The sequence below is a fragment of the Anopheles ziemanni genome, chromosome 3, assembly GCF_943734765.1.
Source record: "Anopheles ziemanni chromosome 3, idAnoZiCoDA_A2_x.2, whole genome shotgun sequence".
NCBI lineage: Eukaryota > Metazoa > Arthropoda > Insecta > Diptera > Culicidae > Anopheles > Anopheles ziemanni.
The window spans coordinates 85,061,347-85,081,268 of NC_080706.1; the positions used below are offsets into that span (position 1 = coordinate 85,061,347).

The 19,922-nt window shown below is 40.7% G+C and overlaps 1 pseudogene; it reads left to right on the forward strand.

Annotated features, from left to right (window-relative positions):
* Positions 1 to 10,828: 10,828 nt before the first annotated feature.
* LOC131285682 (uncharacterized) overlaps positions 10,829 to 19,922 on the forward strand; it is a 52,259-nt pseudogene continuing 43,165 nt past the window's right edge.

The window sequence follows — 19,922 nt, forward strand, 5'->3', positions numbered from 1 at the left end:
ACTCAAGTATTTCCTGCCCCGTGCGCTGAGATCCACCGTTTGCCACCATTCGACCACTTGGAAAATGTAGCACTCAAGCTATCGATCGGCCCACTAAGTTGACACCATATCCCGCGCACTGTCTCGGTTGCTTGATTGATGACGATAAAATCCCTGTGATGGTTTCGTAAAACTTCGAAAAACCCGAACAATGACCACACGGGACGCCATCTCCGGCACACTGTTGGCATATCCGATTCGATTGGCATCCAAAGCAGAGGACCTCAAGGGAGTCGGGGTATCCTGATGGCAGGCAGGCGTGCTGTAAATTATAGAGCCATACTTCACTCGATACTCTTTTTTCCATCGACATATTCATGTCACCGGTTTTCGTTTTTCATCAAGTATGTCCTGGGTAGACTTTTCTAACGAGAAAAAGAGGCAAACAAGGAAAGTGAGAGAGCAAATAACTGCTGATGCTGTCGGCATTCTATCAATATTCATGAACGCCTAAATCAAGACGAATCTAGCAGATAAAGGGCAAACAAACAGAAAAGCTAAATTGTCAAACAGAAAAAAACAGGTTCTTTGCATTGAACTCACATTGCTTGCCCTCCATTTCACCAAACCAACGATTCATACGAGTACACCGGCTTGGGGAAAATGATTGACAAATGTCTTGTGAACCGAGCCTCACCAACAGCTACTAAATACACTGAGGTACTGCGGTATCCATGAAAAACGGAGGAGAAAAATTGCTTAAAACGGATGGCAAAGGGTAAAAGAAAACTATCCCCAAATAAGTTCTGGTTTTAAAAAGCCACCTTTAAAAAAAGCACCCACCGGCCGTTGCTCCCCGTTGCGTCGTATTTGTTAATTTTTCTCCAGCCTTTTTTTTTTGACTTGATTTCCGAAACACTGTTTAACTCCCGGAGAAATACGAACAATATTCCCCGAATATATCCGAGCACAAACGCTGACTTGGCTGAAATCCTACCCGTAAATAAAGTTATCAATCAAAGGTTCCAAATATTCTGTAGCGGAATGAGAGGAAAGCTTCCTTTTCCATCACCTCCTCCGATCATCCTAGGCTGACATTCTATTTCGCTGAGATTGTCACATGATTCCGTTGAGTGCGCTAATTTACTCAAACTCAATCCGAACGGTGCATCGACCTGGCGAAGAAAATTAGTCATGGTTTGTTTTTGTCTCTTTAATTTCCCGCCTTAGACCCCTGGATCTCCCGCCTGCCTACCGCGAGAGGCAAAAGATGCAATTGCAGCCTTCAGGATAGAATTCCATGCATTGTTCATGTATGTGCGACACCGTTTCTCGTAAAGAATGTACAAATGATGGCAAAGAAAAATTCTAAATAATAGATTCAAAAACAGAGTAGGGGAAAGCTGTGTAAATACAGTGGTTAGTAAGTATAGATTGTGTTTAACTATTATTTTAGATTAAAAACACTGGACTTATTTTGTTTTACATTTTCGAATAACGAAAACCCAGAGGTATCGTTTTTTGTTTTTTTTTTAAACTGATCGCAATGCAAAAGTTATATTTCCAAAATTTGATATTGTTAAAAGTAACGAATTGTTTTGAGTAAGACTGTAAATGCAGGGAGGTAGGGGGTATAGAATTGGGCCTCTCAGATATTATAATATCTCTCCTCAGATACTATAATAACAGATCATTGAGAAAATCTACTGCATTATTTAGCTTTTTTTATGCATGGAGTTCTTTGTACACTAAAAACTCGAAAAATATTGAACTGTCAAAGCTGAAACATTTCACACATATAGCACTGCAGATGTTGTTGAAGGTTTGTTTGATCACTATTATTCGATAAAATCATCCAAATTTTACAATTCAAACTCAGTTTTAATAACACAAACAAAACAAGCATGTAAACAAATGTCAAGGTGTATCTAACATAGCTAAAACAAAGTTTATACATCAAGGGTAAATTGAAGAAATATCAATCATAGAAGAAATATCATTCTATCAATATTCATGAACGCCTAAATCAAGACGAATCTAGGAGATAAAGGGCAAACAAACAGAAAAGCTAAATTTCGAACAGAAAAAAACAGGTTCTTTGCATTCTAGCATCTCAATAAACAACAAATGGATAGAAACAATCATTTACATTAGAACGTTTGTAGTAATTACTTTAGTTTTAATTTCTACGAAATTAAATCTTTTTATTGGCTTCAAAAGGCCAATAAAATATTCTAGACTGGAGTTAAAAATAGTTTGTGATATTTTTTTAATGTTTTTTTATGGCATCATTGTGATATGTAATAACCTGTTTTGTGGAAAAGAAATTTTATAGAATGAACAAAAACAAAAATGGTGATAATAATACCCCATAATGGGGGTCCGCGACAGCCGAGCGGTAGCGCCGGTTAGAAAATCGGCCCATGAGCGCCGGGGCTCACCACCTCGACGGCGTGGGTTCGAATCCCAACCGAGACCGGACCCTCCCCTGTACGAGAGGACTGACTATCCACGTACAACAGGGCAACAAGTCACTCAAGCCCTTAACGGGCAGGCATGACCAAGAGGTCGTTACGCCAAGAAGAAGAAGAATACCCCATAAATAATTATAAACGTTTCATAAATCGTGTGGGAAAAGTTCTTTTAATGGAATTAAGTCCTAAAAATTGGGATCAATAGACTGCAAAAATGTGAGCAAAACTCAGCAAAGCTCTCAGATAAGTCAAAACAATCATTCGAACAGATTCCAAAAGATGAATAATGATGATGCTGTTTTGTAGATTTCGACATGCTTACAAACAAGAGGAATAGGTGGAAGCAGCTTGTCGGAACACTAGACAGACAACTGCTCTTTCGCGCATCGCTTGACGAGTGCTTTTGTTTCGCACTTTCTTACCAGTTGAGAATACTTTCCCAAGCGCTGCAAGTGAAGTTGGCTTCCGGTATCATGTTTGTAACGACTCCTCGCCTTGTATTTCAATTTTTCCACCGGGAGGCGGACAGTGAACGTGAAGTTCTGCTTCTGACTTTGCACCTTCATCCTTTAGTAACTTCTGCCTCGTGGGTTAAAAGTTGCGAGAAAGCTTGTTCGTCGCGGTCAATTCATTTGGTACTTCGGTATTTAGTAGCCCTCCACCAACACCGCAATTGTCAATCAATCAAACACATTTGCTTTTCGCCGCTAGTGTCACTTCTTTTCATTACCGTGAATATGCTGGCTGGCTTTTGATGAGCTGCTCACAGTTTATTGACTGTGAAATTAGCCAAAATTGCACGGATTGCGAAGCCCACACTCTCCTCCACCATTGGGGAGAAAGTAAATCTTCTCAAAAGAATCAATAACGTCACAGCGCTTAACGACGCCGCATCAGTTACCGATTTCAGTGAATTTCTGGATTCTCAGTACGAACTGTAATCAATTTAATAGGTGTTGAATGTCACGCTTTGTGAAGCCAATTGAAGCGAAATGAAATCAATTGAATATTTTCCTGGCCGTAAGTCAATCATAATACAGTTCAATAATTTGTTGCTTAATTGAATTTCTGCTTTATTATTTAAGGGCACATGCAAGGCTGCCTTCTAATATTAACGCTTATCGTCTATTCGTTTACTTGAACGGTTAAAAGGAATTCAAAATAACTTACTACGAACAATCAAACTTAAAACCAAAGGACCTTTTCCTTTTTCCCTTTTTTGTAACAACAGCTCAAAGACTTTTTGGTATCAAAAATCCATAATGTTGAAAACTTGATACAAATAAGCATTTCCACTTATTCCACAGAACAATCTGCTAAAAAACATAACACGCCATCTGATTTAAATCAATCACATCCTAAGTACACAAAAAAGCTTTCTTGAAGATAAATAAACCTCCATAATTCGCTCCCGCTTCATTGCTTCGTTCCATGGGCCCCTTACTCAATTTCATTGCCAAACTGGATGGAGTTGATTTCGGCCGAGATGTTACAAAACCCCTTCCATTACGGGGAGAGGTAACATCGCGATGACATAATTCATAAGCGAAATAATTGTGTAGTCAATTCCAACTTTTTCCTTCCGAACGCCGCGATTGAAAGGTTTTGCATTTTGTTTTTCTAGCAAACCGAGCGTCTGCGTTTCGCGTTAGCTCGCGTGACATCTCGAGTTTTGACTTCGCTCAAACGTTGCAGCACGGGCACTCTTTCGAAGACGGAGTCTCCGGGTGGTTTTCGTCTTTCGTCTCTTATTTTTTGTATTTTCTTTTTCGTTTCTACTCTTATTTTGTTACCTCCAACCGAACTGAATGCGTGCCAGCGTACGTTTTTCTATCTCATTTTCCAGCACTTTTCCTGACGAGCGTGTCTGACTTTTGAGGAGCTCCATTCTCTAAAACGCTGTTTGATTGAATTCAATAGCCATACGATCGTTTTGAAAATCTCTGAATTGGGACGCCCTCCGAGGTTTCTGGAGGTGCGTAAACCGTCTTGTTCCGTTTTTTTCTTTTGTGTCGGCATTTCGATTTTCGCATTCGGCAACCGGTACGTCAGGCGATTCGCTTTTCGCACACCTTATCTGGTTTTGCATATCAGACGATATTTTACAACACCAAGACCCTATGTCCAACATCCTATTTTCCATCGGCCCGGCTGACAACAAGGTATCAAACGGTAGACAGCATGTTTGGAGTACAAAATTGTGCAAGGCTTATTTTTCCCCTTCATGACCAGAAAAAGCACGCACGTACACACACACACATACACCCGCATCACATCAAAAATCTCACTGAACCTATCGACTTTCGTTGAACGGTTGAGTGTGAAAATGCAATTACCTTTATTATGCTTCGTAAATTAGGGCTAAAGTACAGCAAGGAATGAGTTATAAAAAGTAAACCAAAAAGCACCTATTTACACCTTCCAATTTCGTTCCTCGAAGGCAGCGATGTTTATTCATTTCGGCGACAAATTGTTGAAGCTTACCGAACCCGATGTCTTATCATCCAGGATGCGGAAAAAACTCCGGATGATGCGCAGATTGTGTGACCACCGAACAGAGTAATACCACGAAAATGGGAACGAAAATACTCTCCTAAACCTTTGAGCCTTGATTGTCGCCATCGACAAACCCGTATGTCGATATTGTTAACAAAAGCCGTCAATGAGCATTAAATCTGACTAGCGCGTATAATGGGTGGAAAAATGAGACTTTTGCAAACGAAGCATATTTTTGAGCTCCAAAAGTAAATTATTTTCTGCAGCTTAGGAAAGATTGTGAACAAATTAGCGGAGCGTATCTCATGATCCTGAAATCAAACGATGCAAAACGTTTGATCGCATTCCGAAGTGGGTACAATGTGAAATCATATCCAACATTTATTTATTATTAAAAGTTAAATACAACGGTTGAAATGAAATTTATAGGACTTTAAAGAAGATCACGCTTACTTTTAACAGTATCGTTGGCGTAACATTAAAAAAGTACTTAGACATCATTTGTTCTGCTAGCCTTATCAAGTGATATTTCACAATTTATTCGAAACCATCATTCGATTAGCAAATTTCGATAAGACTGAGAAGCTGCTACTTTGCGATATGTGAATCGGCCTTATATACGTCAATGTGGAATTATAAAAACCCATTACACTCTCACGATATGCTGCTAATCAATTAAAAACTTTGCGCATTGATAAACACCGATTTCGGATGAGATCGTGAGACGACTGGAACCAAAACTACCGCCACTTCCCGCTAATGATTTTATTGAGCCGTTCACGGTACGTATAATAAACCCCAGCATCTCTGTTGGCTTGAATGAAAAACTGAAGGAGTCGAAAGAAATACACACAGAGCTAGCCATCTCCATAATGAACTACGTAATTTCCACGGCCGCTAGAGTATGTGTTGTCTACGAGCTTTGTCGTCTTGACGGTTCCGAATCGCCATAGAGTGTGCACTTGACAAGAATACCTCATTACTGGTTGATTTTCTGCTCCTCTTATCACTTAATGAAAGTTTTTCCTTTCGCTGGGCTCAACTTTGGGCCAGCATGCAATTTACCAGCGCATTGAACGTCGGTATGAGGAAGAAAAATTGAAAAAGGTGTTGAAAAGAAAATCGAACCGAAGCCACCATTAAAAGTTAGTCTTTATTAGTTTCCTTCGTCAGTTGCAATGCAATTCCTTCCCATGGAAATATATCGAAACCGAGTAAATGGCTGAAAGCTTGAAGTTCCCGTAGAAAGCGCACAGTTGCGCATCAATTATGTAAGTTTAAATTCTTTGTAACTCTTTCTTGGCATTGAGCAAGGTTAATAAACTTGATTTTCATCTATGGTACAAATATTTATGCGTAAACTTGTCCAAGGGTTGGATCAAAGTCAGTTAAACCAGCGGAAAACATAGTTCTAAGGAAAAAAATCATTTAGAGAGCCAAAGTTACATAAGAAAGTATAAAAAACGCTAAATAAATCAAACCATAACCGATTTGTTACGGAAATCTGATCAAAACCGATTGGTGCAAACATTTTTTGTTGTATCAATTTATAGTTAATGGATTCGCAACAGATCTCTTTACGCCTCCCAATTTCTGCTTTTTGCTGTACCATATCCTGTGTCTAAAACCAGCATGAAACTTCAAGCTCAACCAGATTTCGAAGGTCAGGAAGAATCGTCCCTTTGCTCGCAAACATTTCAAGAGGTTTGTTCCGAAAATCTCCTGATGAAAGGAATGGTTATCCAATCAGTATTCTACTGTATCCAGAGCAAGAGAGGAATCGAGGGATGGAAGGATATTGAGAAAACCGAGTGTCAAATGGTAAATGACAGCAGGCAAAAAGGCCGCGCGTTTTTATGTACCCGGGTCCAATCGAGATGGTAAACAAATTCGAAGCATGGAAGGGTTTTCTTCCACACTGCTGGCCCGGACTGAAGTACCGCATTCGTTTTTCCAAATTTATAAACGCGAATGAGAAATTTGCACCCGCAGGTGAAAAAAATCCTTGGAAGTGTTTGAATTTTCTTCGATGTTTTTTACAACCTAACAGCAACGCCGAAACACCCAATAGCGTTTCCTCTTTATTTGGTAAATTGTCAATACGCCGTGACAGATTTAGCACGCACGCTCCTTGTAAGTGTGGCAAATAATGAATTTACACACGATCTTTTGTTGGGTAAATACTGGAACCGCACTTGGGATGACGGCTAGAAAAAAAGAAAACGAGACACTGCAACCTTCGCTAATGCCATCCTAAGGCATGCCAAGTCGCTTTGTGTGCATCTCGCCAGAGAAAGGGAGAGTCACTTTAATCAGGCGATAAAACCTCTTCAAACGCTTTACGAAAAGACTACCAATGCGAAGGGACTGCCAGTCCGGAGCCGCGGTCGGTCCGACACGTGCCCATCATTTACCACACCCGGAGTGGATTTTGCGAATTGTTCAAGCGATAGCAAATTGTTTCCTACGGCCGACTTCCGTACGAACAGGACATAGGGGTTATGGTCTTTCTATGCTGTTTTCTTTTCGCTTTTTTCTCTCCTCCCATCTACTATTAAAGGAGACAGGGTGGCCAGTCTGCTTCGCTAGGGTGTACGCACACCAATTGATACTCCTGTCGAAGGAAAAGGTTGGTGTGCATTTTTAAGCCATCCACCGGCTGCGATTGCCTTGTCTGATGGCTAAGGCTAAGTTCGAAAATAGATTCGATGGCAAATTGCGGAAATTCATTGACTTTCATTCGCCCGGAATAAGGAGGGTACCATCGGAGCAGCCGGGAGAATGTTGATTTCAGCGGACACAATGGTGTTTTCGTGTAACCGGAAGGAAGATTACTCAACTGAAAGCCCCTTGTAAGTGTAAATACTATCAAGCGAAGGTGGAATGGAACTGATTCATAATTTATCACTTGCAGCCCAAGCCCGGTGACACTAGACAGTTGCACACTAATCTCCCGAGAAGAAAGTTATAAGCAAAGAGTAGTGAAGAAATATTTAAATTACATTGTACATAACCAATACTGAATAGACCATCTTGCTCCTGGTATAGCACATTTAAAACATATAATTTACTGCGTATGCAAAGTATTTTCTACTTAGAGACAAACCAGAATCTTCTGAGGTGCTGTAAGCATCATATTTATTATTTTTACTTCATGTTGACGGATGTATTAAATCTAATAAACTCTCACCAGTTACCGACTGAAAAGAATTTAAATAAAATATCCCAACCATCCTACTGAGCCCAATCACTTCCTACATAAAAAGGTCTAGGGGCAGGATAACCACGTTTCTTTCCCTTCTCGATTTTCTTCCGCTTTTGTTTGACAGTAGAACAGTGCGGCGCATTTTTGGATACGCACGTGCCAAAGATAATCCTGCCAGTCGGTTTTGCTTTTCAAATTCTTCCTTGCACTGGAGCTAAACGGAAATGTTTCGTGATTAAAATGCTTTCTTTTGATAACATTTCAGTGCATCCAGGCTTATGTAAGTGTTGGACAGTCCGGATCGTTCCCCTACAGACGGATGGTGATACCTTGCCACGAAAAATCGCGAGTCTTAAAATAAATAAAAGTCGACCAATTTATGACCCACGTTCTTGAGGCGGATATTTTTGGACCACGTTGTAACAATGCGCTTTACATCGCACGACCTCCAACTCCGGTGCTTTAACGACAGTGGTCGTAAAATTTCGCCAAACAGAAGCGGAAAAATGATAACCACAAAAAACCTAGGATCCCCTAAATTTGCCCAGGTCACGACCGAAGGGGTCGTCCGATATGAATGCGCGATATCATAATTCTTCTGCATATTACTCTGCTCGGCACTCTGCTTTACTCAAACGCGTTTGCGCTATTCACCAACGGCCCCGCTTTGCCCTGGAGCAAGTTTTCCCATGATTTGATTGTAGTAACTATTAAGCACACCCGATGCAGATATCGTCACAACGTAGCATTGTGTAGCTGTCTGTGTGACTGTGCAAGCCTAAGTTTAATATCTGATTTCGTAGCGCTGGGTCTTTTTTTTCTAGGTTAATGCATTTCCTCGGCTGCTAATGCGGAGGAAACTCGTGCCAAAGTGTTTCCGCAGGCAATCGTGTCCAGTCCGTTTCTCTCGTTTCACGAAAGGGCGCACGACGAAACCCCGGACAGGCACGTAAGCGCTGTAATCGTGCATTTTAGCCCTCCCTTTAGGCGTTGAGGAAATTTTTGTAGATCAAGTATCAAAGCGCCGGAATGCAAAAAGATCATTTGAGCGGAAGCAGCTCCCTCTCCAAACTTTAGGAGTCGAATGGCTGGGTACCTATTTGCAGAAAGCATTCGAGCACTGAAAACTAAATGTGACATCACTCTCACATTTTACAATTAACTCACATCGTTATGCAAAGCAAAGACGCTCGATAATCAACATTATTTATTCCCAGAAGTACGAACTGGGAACTCCTTAAAAGAGACTTTGAACCTCGGAGAAAAGGCTCGTAAAAACTTAAGCCAGATCGAAACGTTGCACGCCACGTGCCTGCGAATGTAGGGAATGGTCGTTATGCGACGCAGGAAGAGTGAACCGGTGTGAAAGGTAAAAACATTCCGTCAAGACTAAGGAAAAAAACACACACTTCCTGACGAGCATGCAAGCATCGTCATTAGCGGCACCCGTTTGGCCGAACCATCCAAGAACAAACAATCAACTGCACGGACTGTTGCAACTAAATCATCATAAATTCTAGCCCGCAATCGAAGCAACAGCCGCTCATGGCATACACACGAGGGTCTGAGGCACACGATGCGAGGCACAAAGTTGAAAATTTATAACAGTCAGTGTGAAGAAAGCGAGGAATGCTTTTCTTCGGATGTGAAAAGTTAAACACGTCTACACTTCCAGTGCCACTGCAATCCGTCGCGTTCAAGGGCCAGCTGGTGGATTAGGGTTTCACTTTAAGTAAAGGAAAACTAAGCAACGTTAAAGTAGCATAATAAGAAATCACCGTTAACTGCATAAAAAGGATAAGGAGTTGGGGGGAAATACGCGGAGAGAAGCAAAAATTATCGCTCAAACATAAACGAAGAATGAAAAAATATACAGCAACTAAGCGAAATAAGAAAAGACAAAGAAAATGGAAAGAAAAACGGCAACAGAGCGAATATAATGGTCTTCCGGGAAAATAAAAGGCTGACGATCATCCGGTCCCATTAGTGTGTCCTTCTTCTCCGTGGAAAAAACGGAACAGTCCTCCACACTGGCAAAAGCTGTTGGAAGCCTTCGACAGTGTGTTTTGTTGATATCCAGTGATAAGACCAAGCGTTACGTTCTGCTAGAAACGAAGCGATTGTGTGGAAGTGTTTTCGTACTCGTTCATGGCCTGTGTGATTTTTTTATTCTACTTCTTCATTGGTTCTTTGAGCACAGTTCACGGGCTGGAGCTAAAACAACAGCAAAAGAGTCCGATTTGCGGTTCCTTCTGGGTGGTTCTAGGTGGCTGTACCTGTTTTGTGTGGCTAGGTATGGGGTTTTTTCATGTGCGTTTGTATCGTCGAGTGTGAGTGCTTTCACAAAAGCCGTCTGTTGATAGGAAAATTACCCCGTGGCGCAATTAGTTGGGAAATTTGTTTTCTTCAGTGGGAAAACACAAAACACCTAACACGGAAAACAAACCTTAAAAAGCCCTCTAAGCATTCCACCTGGGAGAAGAAATTACGTTTCACAAAAGCGCCCAGAAACATCTACTAAAGTGTAACGAATGTGTGTAGTGCATCAGTGGAAAGTGCCAGAGCATCGAAAAGAAGTCTATTGTTTCCCATAAAGGAATACGAAAAACACCCAAACCTGGAACACTTGCCGAAGGAGGGGCGCAACCTGCCAAACAACAAAAAGGCAGCAAATATGGCCTGCTACATCTGCCATATTTTGCTGTTCTCTGGTTTCAGACAAGAAACTGCTTACGGTAAGAAAAACAAATATTTATCATTCCATTATTCATCACCCAGGACTCAGGGGGCTGGAAAGCAAAAGTTTCCGTTGCTTGTGTACATATACTAGGGCTTTCGAGAGAGCGAAGGAATGGGAAAGGAATTTTTCCAAATACTTCGGACCTTGGCAAAATGGTATGCTCTTCTCATGTGTCCACATCTGCGCGAGACGTTTGATTGATGTACGTTCGGCTGCCAGCTTCTTGATCGGTCAAAGCAATGAAATCAAACGAAAAAGAATCGAGTCAAAAGATAACAAAAACTAAGCTACGACTCGGAGACGCAATGGTTCGAAACAAACAATACCTTATTGACAGCACTGGTTTCAACATCTCCAAAGAACGACTCCTCCCGAAAGTTGGGTCAGAAAAAAGGAAAAAAAGAAGGGAGTTTGCGATTTTATGACTTTTACAGATACAACAACTACCTAGTGTGTTAAGTAGCAATGTTGTGTGGCATTTGAATAAAATTCCAAGCTAAGAAGATTTTTTCATCGTGACATTACATTTGATTTCGTTAGAAAATAATAACTTTAATGTAACATCACCACTAATCTTGATGACAAAAACATTCCCAATCAGCCAGGATTTCGTTGATGACAAGCGGCCAACATATGCCTAGGACACCTGATAGCTAAGAAACGTTGTGTCTGTTTTAGATTTGGAATTAAAACGTATCCTGTTACGTTCGAATAATTCGACCGAATAAATGAAACAAATTAAAAAACTTTAAAATTCGGAAATCTTCTATGCCAAATAGTAAACAGGAATAAAAGTATTTTATACTGTGGTAGCTTAAATCTTCTTGTAATTGACCATAAGCCACATCACTATCCGTTATCTGTAATACGGTCACAAAACTATTGTGAATAAAAATTCTTAATTCACAATAACAATTGTTTTAACAAGAAGATTTGTTGGGCTTGATATGATTTTCTTAAACAATCCATTAATCCCAAACTCCTCTCTCACAAAATTTGGAAAAAAACTTAAGAACAAATAAACGCTCTTGCTAAAAGCGTTTGTAATAAGACGACGTTTTGTAGATTTTTGGCAAGATTTTTATATTTCTACAACAGTTAGTGAGCTGTTTACTAACGAAGTGAGTGTTTCTTTTGTTATTTCCTTTCCTCAAACGTGCCAAGCTCGTCAACCTTTTCGATATTTGTGATGTGTTGCTCGACTTGGAATATGTGTTGCTCGAAAGATCTGTCAACCGACCCGTAATTGTGGATAACATGTTATCAATTTGCTACCGGCCTTTGGGTCGATTACAATTTGTCAATGTGCTCCTGCTTCCGAGCACGTAATGGGTAATCAGCCTCCATCCTGGACGTCTTCTTCTCTCTCGCACTCAGCTTTGAAAAGAATTCCCTCGCGGGAAATGCTTGAGATAGTGATTCCAATAACCTAATCAAAAGTCAACAGAGTTGCCTCAGTACGATCGGATGTTGCATCGGACTTCTCGATGATAAACATCCACCCACCGCCCAATCCTCGAAAAGCATCAAGCTTCACCAAACCCGGTGTCCAAGTTGTGCTAAGCTGTACATGGTCCTCTGGGATCAGGACGTGGATGGATCGAAATCTCCGAAGATGTGGCGGAGGATAAACCTTGCCTTTCGTAGAACCGTTGCCGTCGTTACTCTTAATCAACTTTTGTTTGCGTTTTCTCAGAGCGTCTTTGGTTCGTAATCGATGTGTATCATCGATCGTACGCCATCGAGTCGAGTCAATGTCGTCTCGGGTACGGCTAACATTGTCTAGAAGGGTTTACAATTCTTCATGCATGTCAGTGTGACATCAATCCCTTGGAATGCGTGTGTGGCGCACTGAAATGTACGAAATGACCTCAACCACAACCAGTAACGTTCAAAAATCGTATAAATGGTTTACTCAGTGATTGGTGGCCTTGTGGCTTTTGCTATATCCAAATGTTGCTTTTGCAGCATTGCGCTTCATCGAATGCAACTTATGCATTGCAGCACGAAGCCTCAGTGAAAAGTAAATTTAAAGACCATTATCGACCAATTTTCATTGGCATTTAATCGAAACGACGGGTGGGTGACGTGTGACGCTCCCGTGGCCTCCAGGACTCCTACGTGTCCGCTCCTTGGATGTCGCTACGACCGCTTGCGTTCGTATGCGCTTGTTCCCTCCGCTAGAACGATACTTCCCATGACAACAGATAGAAGTGGCAGTCTCACCATTGGACCCGGAAGAAGATGCATTTGCATCGTCAAACAATGGACCCATTGGGGAAAGGTGCTCTGATGCAGATGTTTTTCAAGGCGTACATGACCTTCCGGTAAGCGCATCTCTCTGCTCTCTTTCGACCGATTCTTCTTTTCGTCTGGGCTTCCAGTGTGCACGTAACGTTAAAATATTTGCATTTCAAATTAGCCGGCATTGTGTGTGCTAGTGTCAGTTGTGAGCTCCAAAGCCGTGGAAAGAGCGCAATGCAGAAAGCCCGGCTTCAACCGATTCAGCAAATGGAGCACCGCTTCGGTAGCTTATGCAAATTGCTGATACCTGTGTGCAGTACAGTTTCCACTGATGACTGATGTTTGTTTAGTTTGTTTGACCATATCTGAAATGTCACGAATTTTATTAAAGGTTCTGACGAATTTGTGTGTCCAAGTGTTTCATAATCGTTAATTATTTCAAAATGAGTTGTAGATGAAAGAGAAATTTTCAGTTTCAAAATCGATTATTTTTAAAATGCCAATATTTGCATTTGAGACCCGGCTTGAGAATACCACCACACTATGCAATGTTTACGCCAACGCAAGGCGGAGTTCCGGAGTTTTGAAGTATATTTAACTGAAATACTAAAACTGTCGTGTTTTTTTTAATTACTTTATTTTTTATTTTTTCATTCATTGATTCGACAGGCTGTGTAGCCCCCTCGAATTTTGGTACTCGGTTGATTACAATTACAGTATGGTTAATTACACGTTTCACGTCAGAGATAAGGAATTATAAATGGCTGCGGGAGTTGCGAAGACGGTTGACAAACCGAACACGTGTGATGCCCGGCTCGAAGAGATCACATACTGAGTTAAATTAGCGACACATAGTGATAAGCGGGGACAAACCTCCAAAACGTGTACGATGATCAGCTATATATGCTATTTGCCATCTTTTCTTATCCTCCCTAGAAACACCTCATGCCTCTGCAGAAAAACAGCATAGAGGTGAAACTCAGTCTGTGGAACAATCCATCCTTCTTTGAAGCACAAATTCTTCGGAAAATATCATTATTATCGGTAGATTTTTTTAAGTTTGGTTTCCTCCTTCCGTTCGTGCTCACCTAATTTATTTAATGTTTCTCACCGGAAAACTTCATCGAAACACGTCATCCCAGAATGGACCAGAAGTTGAGCGTGTCGGGCACGGGTTTGAGTTTAGCTTTATTATGAACGCTAGAAAGTTCTTTTTTTTATCTCTCTTTCTTTCCTAACATTTGCCGTACGATTGCACAGAAGACATTTCGCCTATTTCACCGACAAGTGGATCATAAAATTTCCATAACGATGTCCCTAAGAACATTTATCATAAGAATTTCCACCCCCGTCAACAAAACTTTGGAAAAACGCTCCCGAATACCTCGCACGACTCGTTTCTAGACATTTCGTGACTCATCTCGTTGGACGAAATCAAATGTCGATAAATCATTCGGTTAAGATATCGGCCACGGCAGATCTCGCATCACGTTCATTAATTCGGTTTACGTTTGTCAGTCTGGCGCCATCTTGGACGAAAAATTCATGAGATCAGCGATCCGTTGAACCCCACACGATAGCATCGCACGTATCCACAACACATGGCAGTCAAACAGGAAAAAGAAAAGGCACCGAATATCTCTCGCCATAAATCAAAGCATTCACAACACATAAATGCGACCCTTATAGTGGTGGTTGTAAAGACCATAAAGAGAATGGAAGCGAAAATTAAAATAATTCACGCTTAACCGAGATCAATCTTAAACTTCATTTAAGCTGAAATTGTTTTTCGCGTAGGAATATAATTGCTATGGAAACCCATATCAAATTATTGCTATGAATGAATCATTAATTCATAAAAATTATTACAGTTGCATTACATTTTTCTTAAATCATATGTTCAACTAGCTGGAATTCAATTGAATTATTCGAAATGAATATTAAAAAAAAACGAACAAAATAAAAGTATAAATGGGCGAGAGCTTTTTTCCTTCTTCCAAAACTGTTGTAACTTCCCATTTTAGTCCGAGGAAATGTTTTTCAATCGTTAATCTCTCTACTTTATTCTCAAAAGTTGTAAAGTATGACCAAAACTAAATTGAACCAAGGAAAGCGCGCTACTGTAGCGCCTCTAGCGGCGTCAGCCAGAAACTAATATTTTTAGTAGTATTAGTAAATAGTAACAATGAAGTTGTGAAAGTTTCAGACCTGTACTATTTTTTTTCGCGAAATGCCAAATAATGGAAATTGATCGACCGAAAATAGCTCCGCACAAATCACTGGAGCGCCGGTGGACAGATTGACAAGGCCGGGAATCCATAATAAAAGCAAAGAAAAATTAAAAGTATTTTTCTTTTGCACAGTTATACATAAGGTTAGTTTTAAAAATAGGTTTTTACTATTTACATGTTCCCTGTTCCTATAAATTCACATGAAGTATTTTGCTGATTTTTCGACCTGCCATTATTCCAAGGTGGTCTTGGAGTGGTACTGGACCAATAATATCCACTTGGTACCAAAACCAAATTTCCCAGAGTTTCACCCCATCGAAAAACTCTGGGCAATCACAAAACTTCAGTTTAGACGAAGTGTTGGAACAGTTAGAGATGTTCTTGGCAAGAAGAAGTGAACGGACGTTGCGAAAACGGTGTCCCTTTCCACGATACGAGCGCTAATGCAGGAACCAAAACACAAAATACGTGAATTTATAAGAACAGTGAACACTTGAATACTAAAAACCTATTTTTATAACAATCGTTATGCATAATTGTACAAAAGAAAAATACTTGTCATTTTTATTGTTTTTTTTTTATGGGTTCCCGGCTTATTCAATTTGCTCAATTGCCTTGGTTTTCCAGTGATTTGTGCGGAGCTATTTTTGGTCGATCAATTTCCATTATACGGCATTTAGCGAAAAAAATTAGTACAGGTCTGAAACTTTCACAACTTCATTGTTATTGTTTACTAATACTACTAAAAATATTAGTTTCGGGCTGACGCCACTAGAGGCGCCACAGTAGCGCGCTTTCTTTGGTTCAATTTAGTTATGGTCATACTTTACGTCAACAAGAACCACTTGCAATATAAGAGTTTCTTCCACCACTATTTTTGTTCCATTAATGCCGTGTCCTTTCATTCTTTATAGAAGCTAATTTATTTGTTGCTGGTTAAAAACAAACTATTGTCAAGAGTACGCTTCAATGCAAATCTATGTCAATGACGCAAAAGCTTATTTGCAAGCGCTTCGAGGTTCGATGACGTTTAAAGTGCGTCTTACGGTTTTCGTTACCCATCGAGCGCTTCCCGCCGATATTCTTCGCTACTTCCCCAGCTCCTTTGAATTATGTCTTGTGTGACTGACCCCCGGGGAAAAACTAACCCATATTTTGGAAGCACGGAGAAGTTCATCAATAGAAAAACTTGTACGTTTGCTTTTCCATCAACCGGGAAAGGGTGGCTGATAAATATTCATACCAAAGCTCTGTTGAAACTTTATCAGCTGAAAAAACAGAAATCAACGCCGTTCAAATCCTAGCCTTGAAAATTGTTGCTTCGACCTCGTTTGAAATGCTGCTTGCCTCATGCTTCCGGAGGTTTTCCCTCGAAGAAATGAAACACATGAAACGCTCCCATTTTGCTTCCGAAGACTTGGCCGAGTAAAGAAAATGAATGCAATCTCGTACGGAATTGTTCCTCCCTGTTCGCAAAAATGGATCGACATGGCATAGCGGCAAGCTTGCTGCTACTCACTTGCACTGTCGGAAAATTCATTGCCTTCCACCCCTTCTCTTTGATGTGGCCAGGATGTGGATAAACTTCGCGGCGAGTCGTTTGATGCCATTGTCCTCGCTCGTAACCCTCAGACGTATGGTTTCGCCGTAGAATAGATTTTTTCTAACAGCTGAAAACAGTTTCCCTATCTCCATCCAACAACGTCTCGCAAAGAGTCGGAGGCAGTCTATTTGTTCTGCTTTTCTGAGTGCGGGGTTAATGGCAACGAGAGAGAAAAAATCCTCGGCCCAACTTGCAAACAAAAGTCACTATCTGTAATCTGATAAATTTATCGGTTTTCTTTAGTTGACGTGCGCTGCGATGTCTATTGGAATAGAAGAGAACAACAATAGGAATGGGGCACAACGGAAACCCTACATTAGTTGCTTTTTGCCATACGGTAGCAGTACGTAATATTGTCGTTTGTTTGATTAGATCTTCTACTTCGATTCGCACACATACTTGACATGGATATTTGCGATTCATATCGCTTTATTCTGTGCGCTCGTAGCGTAGTTCTCAAAGCCATTATCCCGTTCGCGACATGATGATACCTACACCGTACTACACTTTACCGAATCCCATACCCAACGGCGCACTGATGTTGATAATCGTCGGATAGGCTCGTTTGGGAAACTCCGCCGTTGGTGCGTATTAACGATTTAATTTATCGACGGAAAAAAATCTCTCATTTTCCCGTACGGTTGTGGCAGTTTATTTTTCCACATTTCAACCGTCCATCGGGTGTACGCTTCGAACATAATCAAATTTGTGATTGCACGTAGGGCGAGGGAAACCAGGGATTTTCCGGAAAACGATACAATTTTGCGTTTGATTAACTGCACCGATAGACCACAAACATTGTGTATTCATCCGAGGGATGGTCAAAGCGGAGTAGGGTTCGAACTACCCTTACTTCGTCCAGTGGCAATTTTATGTCGTCACCAAGGGGACGACCATGCCATGGACGCGGAACAGATTGACCGCTAGCAAGGATCGTTACGGGGAAAATATAACTACATTTAATCACAGCTCCATTTATGGCTTCTGGTGGCTTCAATTTGTCTCATTTAGCCGCTTATCTTGCCTCATCTACTCTATATGTCGGGATTCGATTGCCATTGACACGGGCCTTGCGGGCTAGGAAACTGAGATACAGAGGTCGATAATGTTACATAAATTTGTTTCAAATGGTTATGTTCTTCAAATTTTACAATTTCATGATACAAGTACTATTTTCTGCACTAACATCACCACATATCAAATCATCACGAATTCCCAATGAGATGCTCACCATGTTTTTTTATTTTATTTTCATTTCTGAAGCTATTTTTATGGGCATTTACTTAAAATATACAGCAATACGGCCAGGCCGTTCTTTCTGAAAAAATAAAATAAAAAAACTTAAAATATACATTAGGATTCAACAAAACTCTTAAAGTAATAGTTACATTTTATTTCATTTACTTGTTTCTCATGGCAAACAACATTTTTCTTTGGCTTTATCTGACTTTTTCTCACTTCAATCTTAAATTTTCACATTTTCCCCTCATCTGTACAGTTTAAAGAGGCATGAAAATTTTTAACATGTTGAACAAACAGGGTTTTCATCAATCCAAACATATCTATCGGTGTAAGGCATTTGGCTGTATCGAACAGTAGCATATAGACACAACAAATTCACCGGAAGCAACAAAAAGTCAAATAGATTTCTCCTAAGCCCGGCCGGCTATGCCAAACCATCTGCTTGCCTATTATGATCCCTTTCCTCCTGGTTCTCATCGTTTGGCAATCCCTTTCTTTATTGAATTTCACTGCGGTTGCAGTATAGCCTCGAGGATCTCGTAAAGCCCTTGCGTTCTTTGAAACGAAAGAGAACTACATCTACGCATCTACGCCGGCCAACTACTGCAATGTCGAAACAAATTGTCGCCCTTGACTGTACTGACCGCAAAACGATTGCACCACCGACGAAAACCACCATCTGGAGTCCTTTCGTCCTTTCCGATCCTTGAGGGTAGGTTCCTTTCACTCCATTATGCTGTCGATTGGCCGTGTTCCGGTTCAGGAATCGATTGTTCGGTTTTATTTTTAGATGATAGTTTCAACATCTGTTGCGACAAATGTTAAACGGGTTAAGCTTGTTACGGGAAGTGTACTGTGAGTCGTTTGGTCGCTGTCCTTACTTGCTTCCTGGAAGTCCTGACGGTACTCTTTCTTCATGGCGACTCATTCATTGACGGCTCATCACTTCGCTGCTTCTCACGCAACGTTCATCGAAACACACTTTATGGATACTCTTACGCCAGAAAAAATGTTAAGAGGAGTTGATTTTTTAAATCACTCTTATCCAAGAAACATTCCTCAAAGTTCTCAAAAGCCGATAACTTACTTTTAAAGTAATCACGACCACGAGAACGGTTAACTTTTAAATTAAAGACAAATCACGTTTGGGTTGACGTGAAAAACAAAAGTTGAAACTTGAAACACTTCTCACCTGACTGCTTTCAAAAGCGCTACCGCATCAACATTTTGTTCGCCCCAAACCCCAGACTTTAGCGACGGAAAAATGAAACTCTATATAAAACGGTTAACCGTTTTAATTTCGTAATCAGAAACTACTGGAAACCCTAAGCCAGTGGTTAACAGCAGCAAAAAAAATCATGAAAGTGTCAACATCAAAGGAAAAGCTCCTCTGCGCCGTGATGAGTGACAATGGAGAAAAGGAAATTCTGTGTTTCGGTTTGGCAGATTTTTCGGCTGGGTTTCTTCACAAGTCGTCACCCAACTTGGGTGCGCTCTGAAAGGACTTCTTAGGCGGTAGGATTTACGATGTGGCGTAACGAATTCGTGTTGCAATGTAGCACACTTTTCGATTTAATTTAAATTTTGTTCCTCAAACCGAACCGATGTTTCTCCTCTGAAGCTAGGTCGCTCTGATGACATTGTTACTGTGACTACACGGCTTTATATTATGTTATTTTAGTATGAAATGTTTCTCTTTATGAACGAT